The sequence below is a fragment of the Mastomys coucha genome, unplaced genomic scaffold (genome assembly GCF_008632895.1).
Source record: "Mastomys coucha isolate ucsf_1 unplaced genomic scaffold, UCSF_Mcou_1 pScaffold5, whole genome shotgun sequence".
In the NCBI taxonomy this organism is placed as follows: Eukaryota; Metazoa; Chordata; class Mammalia; order Rodentia; family Muridae; genus Mastomys; species Mastomys coucha.
Window position 1 is genome coordinate 41,820,481 of NW_022196911.1, and position 9,413 is coordinate 41,829,893.

Below are 9,413 nucleotides of genomic sequence, written 5' to 3' on the forward strand. Positions count from 1 at the left end.
AGGCGTGAGCCACCACTGCCTGGTAAAATGTTTGATTTATATAGGGAGGAGCCTCTGGGGCACAGCAGCCCAGTCCCTGGTCTGGAAAGTTCAGGGTAGGGTATGCCAGATAGAGACTGAGGGATGCTGGGAGAACCTGGAGGCCAGGTCTGCTTTTATATGTAAAATATACTCCTCAGTCACTTATTCCTAGTCTAAAACCAAACAGGAGCTTTGTTCTTCCAGAGAATCAAATACTACTGTCCACGCTTTGGCTCTGGTCTCCCGTGGATTACTAACTTCCTTTTCTGGCTTCCTTGGGCACTAGGCATGCATGCGGTACACATACATCTGGGTGGAGAAAATGTCTACACCCCCCAAAAGAAATTTGTTTTTAAAATAAAGGGAAAGCTATTCATGAGTTTCTCTTTCAGGGAAGTCAGAATGCAGTAGGAAAGTTCCGTAGCCAAGCAAAGTATTTCAGCCAGATACACTGAGCATGGAGCAGGCCTGCTGCCACTACATTCTAAAGGACACTAGACAGGAGTTCTTGACCCTTTCTTTTGTTTTTCTCCCACTGTAGAAATAGAAATTTTTAGTGTTAGGTTTGCTTAATTAGTTCTACAAAATTTAAGTGACACTTGCTGCATAGAGATGGCCCAATGGGTCAGGTGTTCCAGAAGTAGGAATTGGTGACTTCATGAACTAACGCCTGGGCAGAGTCTAGTTTCCTCCCCTAGACCCGTGGTGACTTAATGTGTTACTTGGTAGAAGAAAAAGCATTTCTTTTCCTTTTTTTTTTTTTTTTTTTGAGACAAGGTTTCTCTGTGTAGCCCTGGCTGTCCTGGAACTCCTCTGTAGACCAGGTTGGCCTCGAACTCAGAAATCTGCCTGCCTCTGCCTCCCAAGTGCTGGGATGAAAGGAGTGCGCCACCACTGCCTGGCTAGAAAAAGTCTTAATGTAGCATTTGTGTGCTTGTGGTCTCCTAGCCTTCTATGTGCTTGGTGATATCCTTCCAGGATGATCTGTCTTACTAAAGGAAGAAGGAAGGAAAGAAAGAAAGAAACAAAGGAAGACAGAAAGGAAAAAGAAAGAGTAGTGTAATTAGGCTGAGAAAAATAAAATCATGTTAATTAAAGTACTTTGGAACAATACATACTTTGGAGATTTGCTGTACATGTGGGTTTCTTTTTTCCTTAAAAAAGTTATTTAATGTTGATTCTTCTAAGGAAGGAAAAGCCATTGCCTCACAGTTTGAGGATCTACTCCTTCATGGTGGAGTCCAAGCCAGCAGCCATGTGAGATGTCTGCTGACCTTGCATGCACAGTCAGGAAGCAGAGAGTGATCAATGCTGGTGCTCGGATGGCTTCCTCTTCTTGTTCAGCTCAAGGTTCAAGGCTGTGGGCTCTCGCTACCCCTTGTCTAATTTAACTTGTGGATGGAGAGATGTGCCAGGCATGCTTGTTTATTATTCCATTGGATCTGGATTAATTTCCCAGCATCTATGAAGATGAGCTACAATGGCTTGTAACTAGCTCCAGGGGATTCAACGTCCTCTTCTGGCTTCCAAAGAATGCACATCCATGGTATACACTCATGTGCACACACACACACACACACACACACAGACACACACAGATACACACAGACACACACAGACACACACAGACACATACTCACACTCACACAGACACATACACACACTAAAACTATTAGACAAATTTAAAAAAACAAAAGAATCTACTTAACATACAAATATTAATGAATCTTTTAAAACACTCAAATAATAAACAAAATGACAAATAACAAAGATGATACCACTTCATACGAAGGTTCTGCCATCTCAGCCTGCTTCTCTACCAAAGAGAACACAATGAGGAGCCTGCAGGGTTTTGTTCATCACATTTCTGTCTCTAGACAAACGCATGTAAACACGTTGTTGTTGTCTTGTGTTTTCACAAAAATAGGTTCCTATGGAACTATTTACATTTTTAAAAAATTACATTTCTTGGAGATATTCTCAAGTCACAGAGTTCCAGTGAATTGTTGACATTCTCTATGAGCACACATTGTTAATAAGCAGAGTCAACTTTGTTTTAAGTCAGGAGCCCTGACTAGGAAATTGGTAAAACAGTACACATTTTAGATAGCTTCTCCTGGCAAGGGCTGTTCAGCATGGTGTCCAGGGACACTGGGACATCTTGATTTGAGGGTAGATAGTTCTTTGTAAGAGGACCATCCTGGTTGGGATGTAGCTCAGTTTTAGTGTACTTACCAAGCATGCATGGGTTGGATCCTTAGCACAGCAGAAACCCACGGGTGGTGGCACACACACCTGAGATCCCAGCACAAAAAAAAACAAAACAAAACAAGAAGACAGGAAGTCTCAAGTCACCCTGGGCTACACAGGAGTTTCAGGCTAGCCTGCATTACATAGTAAGACCCTGCGTCAAAACAAAACAGGAAAGAAAACCAAACAACACCACTCTGAATCCAAACTGAAATGATTATCCCAATTCCATTTGGTAAAACTGAATGTTATTAAATCTCCCTGACCCATCTGTCTGCCTCTAAATGGGTGTGGGGACAACATCTTACGCTTATTCAGATCGTCATGGTCTAGAAGTTTTACCACCAAACTGACTTGTGACATTGCACAGAATAACCTTAAGAATTCCTTGCTTGGTTTATTTAATTATTTATTTGATTTCAGATTTAGAAGAAGCCCTATAAATTGACAGTACCTTCTGGAAACATTTTGCTTTGAACAATGTAGCATTTTCTAGTTGCCAGAACAGAAAATGGTCTTATCCAATTTCCTGTCTTATAAAACGGCCTAACTCTTGGAAGCTTCTACAGGTGAGTTAATAAGCCTGAAAGGGGTATCAGGACATGGGAAAGCTCCTCTTTGAAAGCTGTCAACCTCTCCCTACACTTCTGCAAGCAGAGACTCCAGCTTTGTTTGCTTAAACTATTCACTATTCTCATGGGCTACATATAAACATTTATGAGGGTGATGTTAGTTGAACATCAGACCAGTGTATATAATTAGTCAGTTTTCACTTCTGCATGACGAGCTTCACTGGCTTCTATCTATATTCTATTCCTCTTTCTGACTTTCAGTTTATTCATCTACAGTTAGGAAAGCTGGCCTAGTGAATCAAAGTCCCTTTTCTACAGGAACCTTCTCAAAGCCAGCATGATCTCCAGAGCTGGAGTCTGAATTCAATGAAGACTTTTGCTGAAGCTTTCAAGATTGCCCAGGAGGAAATTAGCTTTTGTTTGTTTGTTGTGAGGACAAGGTCTCACTATGTAGACCAGCTTGTCTTGGAGCTCAGAAGATCCACCTGCCTCAGCTTTCCTGGGTTCTGGTTTAAGTATTTTGTTATAATCCCTTTAAGTTGAACAGATACTATCTGGCAAAAGGACTATAGAACTAGAGAGACTCAAACAAAACACTTGAAGGTGTGGCCAGGAGATAAGGATGGAATTCTGGGACAGATTCCTCTTTATTCATCAGCAGCTCTGGAAGAGTCCATCAGCAGCAGAGGATTAGAAGGAGACACTAACTAGAAGCTGTGGTCCTCTCCTATCTGGTAAGTACCGTCTTCGGCAGGCTCGTGCTGGAGAAAAGCAATGAGGATAGTGCTGTGTAGAGGTTCTGTACCATGTGGCCATTAGGGTGATGTGGGATTCTCTGTGGGGCGTTGTGACGACAATGAATCTCTAGACATTAGGGCAACATAATATCCCATAGAGTTCTTTAGATTCTTGGAAGGTGGATCCTCATTTAAATGGAATAATGGACTTTTATAGTTGACTTATTAAAGCCTTCTTAAATGGAGTTAATTGGAGACATAAGAATAAAACTATAAACAATAGTCTGGTACTTTTAGAGTAAGCTCTATATAGTCAAGGTAATATGCACCTGTAGGTAATATGGAAATTTGTATAACATGATAATGGGATCAGGAAGTTTGTTTTGTTTTGTTTTGTTTTCTCGAGACAAGGTTTCTCTGTGTAGCTCTGGCTGTCCTGGAACTCACTCTGTTGACCAGGCTGGCCTCGAACTCAGAAATCCGCCTGCCTCTGCCTCCCAAGTGCTGGGATTACAGGTGTGCACCACCATGCCCAGCTATTTTGCAGTCTTGTTCATTGACTTTTGTTGTTTGCAAAGTAAAAATATTTGTAAGGAATGTTTGTTTGGAGTGGAAATTGAGAGCTTCAAATTGGCTGTAGGATTTGTGGTTTGTGGTTAGGTTTGTGAACTTCGCAAGGCCAGAAGTACAAACGTTTTGCTTTAGTTGGGATGTCGGAGAGGGGGAGGGCATAGCTAGTCCAGGGAATGGGACACCTTTTAGAGTTGGGAGTTTAACTTTGAGGGACTGAGTTGTCAGTGAATTCTTTCTGTGTTGGGGGAGATATTTAGAGGAAAGCTTGAGAAGATATTTTTAAACTTACGTATTTATGTCAAGTAGAATTGGTGCAGTCTTCCCCCAGAATGCAGCTTCATCCTCTCTGGCCATCTGCCTGTCTGATCGGTACTTCCCCTTACCTTCATATACTTTGGGGTGTGCTTTCACGTTCCAAAGAATCCTCTTCTAAGTCTCTCCCCAACCTAAAACTGTGAAGTTCTTAAAATAGGCCACAAGTGAGACAGTGTAGGAAATACATCGTAATGAACTCTCACTGGGTTTTTACAATGCAGTTGTGAAATCTCACCAGTCTAGACCTCAGTCTAGGCTACAGTCTTGCGCTGACTTCTGGGATTACAAGCACAGACCACTGTGATTGGTTCTTACTGTTACAGCTTTTGAGCCAGAGCCTCTTGTGTGCTGGGATATCCTCAGAATAGAAGCTTTGCTGAGGACGGGCTTGAACTTCTGATCCTCCCTTCCCCAGTCGCTATGATTTCAGGCATGTAACTCTAGACCCAGTTTATCTGATGAGAAACATCGAACTCAAGGCTCTGGCTTGCTTAATAAGTTGTCTACCACCTAAGCTGTACCCCAGCTTCTCTCCTGCTCATTTATCATTAAAATACCAAAGTCCCAGCATGTTAACAAACACTTAATAATCCTAACCCTGGTAATTCCAGCCCTTGGGAGACAGCGATAGTAGGACTAGTTCAAGCCCAACTTTGCTATAGGGTCAATTAGAAGCTGGCCTTGTTGCTACTTGAGAGTTTGAATTAAAAGAAAAAAAAAAAAGAAGCCCCCAGTGGAGGAGTTAGAGAGAGGACTGAAGGAGTTGAAGGCCTTTGCAACCCCATAGGAAGAACAGCAATATCAACCCCCAGACCCTCCCAGAGTTCCCAGGAACTAAACCACAACCAAAGAGTACATACATATGGAGTGACCCATGGCTACAGCTCCATAAGTAGCAGAGGATGGCCTTGTCAGGCATCAGTGGGAGGAGAGGCCCTTGGTCCTGTGAAGGTTTGATGCCCCAGTATAGGGGAATGCCAGGGCAGGGAAGAGAGAGTGGGTGGGTGGGTGGGGAGCACTCTCATAGAAGCAGGGGGCGGGGGATGGGATACGGGGTTTCCAGAAGGGAAACCAGGAAGGGGGATAACATTTGAAATGTAAATAAAGAAAAAAAAAATAAAAAAAAAAGAGGGGCTTTATCATGCTACCCAACCTGTCTTCTCTTTCCTTGTATATATCTGTCTCTATCTCTCTCTATCTGTGTGTGTGTGTGTGTGTGTGTGTGTGTGTGTTATCAAACTCTGACTAATAAAACTTTGGACTTATCTTTAAGATGGTAATAAAATAGTTTATTGTGATATAAATTTGAGTGACCATGGCTTTAGGACATCAATTCTCCCTGAATGAAATTCCATGATGGAAGAAAACTACATGAAGTTCTTTTTCATTTACAAACTTATTTATTTTTTGAAACATGCTCTTACCATGGCTGGGATGGAAGTTGCTATGCATATCAAACTGGCTGGGATGGAAGTTGCTATGCATATCAAACTGGCCTCAAACTCAGGAGTTCCCCTCTTGGTTCTGGAGTAAATGCATGTTCCATCTTACTTGGTTCTTTTGTTTGTATGTTTGTTTGTTTATCTATTTGCTTTTCCTCATTTTTGTGCTTGCAAAATATAGAAACTGTCTCTCTGCTGCTCACCTCTAACTCCAGTCATCCAAACTCATTTTCCCATTTGTTTTTTAGAGACAGGGTCTTAAGAAGTTGCCTAGGTAGCCTAGACAGGCCTTAAGCTCATGATCCTCCAGACTCAGCCTCCTGAGAAGCTGGGGTTACAGGCCTGTACTTCCAGTCCAAACATGAACTTTAGCTGTCCCAGAAATGAAAGTCAAGTATCAGTGTGTGTACAAAGCACAGAGGTAGGACTAGGAGTGTTGGGTCAATGCCTGTAATCCCAGCATTCTGAGTTGGAGGATCTCTATTTGTGAGAGACCAACCTGAGATAGAAAGAGTTCCAGGTCAGTCTGGGCTACAGTGAGACCCTACCATAGTAACTAAATAAATGAATAAATCAATCAACCAACCAATCAACCAACCAAGCATACCGGTGGGCCGTGACGGGAGATGGGAGTTACAGCGAGGCAAAGGGATTTCTGGTCATGAGATGTTTATTGCCTTCCCAGCCTCAGAGCAGATGAAGCTAGCTGAAGCCAACCCAGGCTACATTTCAAGTTTCATCTAAAAGTCAAGAGATTGTTAGAAGCTGATCTCAGTAGCTAATGACTATTCAAAGATCTAAGATACCTTGAGGTAGCTTTGGCTCTGCTTGTCAGTAGTCTATTCCTCCACCATCAGCAAGTAGTTGTACTCAGTCAAGGTCAAACAGCCTTAGGGATCTGGAGCCCAGGTCCAGCTGCTTAGACATCCGCTGCTTAGAGAGCTTCAGTTCACAGCACCTTAAGGGCTTCTGGGTTTCCAGCCGTTGCCTTGTTCTCTTCTTCCCTGCCCTCATCGCCCTGAGGTTCTTAGCCCTGATTTTTGCAGTCTTGTCTTGGGAAGATGGCCTGCGCCTATGAATTTGTCTCCCCTAACTTTCAGGACCTCCTCGCCTTTATGCTCCTCTTGACTCCTTGGGCTGCTTCTGGCTGTGTGTGGACACCTCTTCTCTCTTGCCTTTTCATGGAAGGCCATCATCCCCAGGAGGCCCCAGGGCCTTGCCTCAGCATAAAAACAAAAGCCTCAGCAAGGGCATTCCCCTAAGGACAGTTTGTCCCAGAGTACCTAAGTCAGACTTCTGCCTTTCAAAGACCATTTCCTTTTTTTCTTTTTTTTTTTTTTTTTTTTTTTTGAGACAAGGTTTCTCTGTGTAGCTCTGGCTGTCCTGGAACTCACTCTGTAGACCAGGCTGGCCTCAAACTCAGAAATCCGCCTGCCTCTGCCTCCCAAGTGCTGGTATTAAAGGCCTGGGCCACCACTGCCCAGCGACCATTTCTTTTGTTTTGTTTTTTGTTTGTTTGTTTGTTTTTGTTTTTGAGACAGGGTGTCATTATATATCTCTGGTTGCCCAGAGATCTGCTTGCCTCTACTGAGATTAATGATGTGTATGACATTGCTCAGCACTTCTGGGCTTCTGGGTTTTTGTTGTTTGTCTGTTTTGTTTGTTTGTTGACTTATTTACTTACTTATTGGGACACTATCCTGGAACTCTGTTCTGTAGACCAGGCTGGCCATAAACTCAGAGAGCCATATGCCATGCTCACTAAGTGCCAGGATTAAAGGTGTGTGACTTTCCTAGAATCTATCTTCCTTCTGTCCTTCATTCCTTCCTGCTGTTTGGTCTTTTGATACAGGATCTCTCTATTATGTAGTTCGGGTTGTCCTCGAACTATACATATAGACCAGGCTGAGTTCAAACTCATAGAAATCCTCCTAGCCTCCTGAGTGCTGGAGTTAAAGTTGTGCCCACAACCAGCGGGCATGGTTGCATGAGGCTGGCATAACATAAAGTTTGTTTTCCATTTATCTTTTTTTTTTTTAAATGATTTTTATTTTACGTATTGAGGGTTTTGCCTACAGATGTCTACCCACCCTTTGAGTATTTGCAGAGGACAGAAGGGGGCAGCAGAGCCTCTGGAACTGGTTCTAGCCAGTTTTTGTTTTGTTTTGAGGCAGGTCTGACTTCAAAGACCATTTCTAAGTCAGTTCTTCCCAATCTGTAACTTTAATCTAGACCTTCCTTCTTTACGTAGTCCCAAAGATATCTCCCACTCAATATGACAAAACCCCAGGATATCTCCTCCAAACCCTGTGGTGGGAACCGGCCCTCCCTCCTCTGCTGATAGCCCCTCCCCTCATGCACAGCTCAGGCCTGAGTCACTAACTCATCCTCTCAGACCCCCAGCCTACAGGAAGCCCACTTTGCTCTGCCTTCTGAGCCCACACACTGAGAGTCTTGATTCCTTCCAGCATGTTGCTCTCTGTTGTCTCTTCCACAGTGATCTATAAAGACTCTAAGGTGTCCTTGCTTGTCAGCCTGGCAGTCACAATAGTCCTCAGAGGGCACCAGCTCCTGGGACCCCCCACACCCCAGCAATGACTCTCTTTGTCTTGGGGAAAGCAGAGTCCTCACAAAGTGGCTCCTGAGCCCTGTTCTTCTCCATTGCTGTTCCTCACTGTCCCAGCTGCCCTGCCCTCTACCCTGCCACAGGCACTCTCCTGCATCTGGAACTTTGCCCTCTCTCTCTCTTCTCCCCTCACAGCCCTTTCTGGTTGGCTAACCCTCTTCAGCTTTGCTCATCCCTTCTGTGTGACAGTATTAGGAAGAGCATTTAAGCCTGACAGTGCAGGTTAAGATTGCACTCACAGCCTCCAGCACTGCCGCCGAAGCTTCCTTAGCTTGCTGGATGCCTTCTTTGTCTTTTCCCGACTCCGATCACTTGTCCATCCAGCGTGGTTAGGAGTACTGTCTGCACAGATTTATGCTGTGCCTGACTGGGCATGGACTCTTTATCCTCTTACCTATCTCTGTTAAATGTTTACACATTTTTCTTAAGGTATTAATTTTCCACATAGACACAACTTTCATGAGATCACTGGTCTTTAATTCATTGGTATATATAAAATTCATACAATCATGTATAATATACTGTAGCTTTGTAATAAATGTGAAATGAGGAAAATTTTAGTATGATAGTAATTTTGCTATACCAAACATGATTACTTTTTAATTATATCTTTCTGGTTTCATAATCATTTAAAATTCTGTATATGTGTGTGTGACTGTGTGCTCACGTGCATGTAAATGCAGAGGCCTTCTCAACTGCCAGATTCTCTGGAACTAGAGCGAAGGGTGGTTGTGAGTCCCCTGAGGTTGCTGCTGGGAGCCACACTCAGGTCCTCTGCAGGAGTTGTAGAGCCTCTTTACTGCTGAGCCCTCTCTAGCCCTTGTGTTGGCATTTTTAATGTGAATAGTAAGTGAAGGGAGATGGCTGGCTTACACAG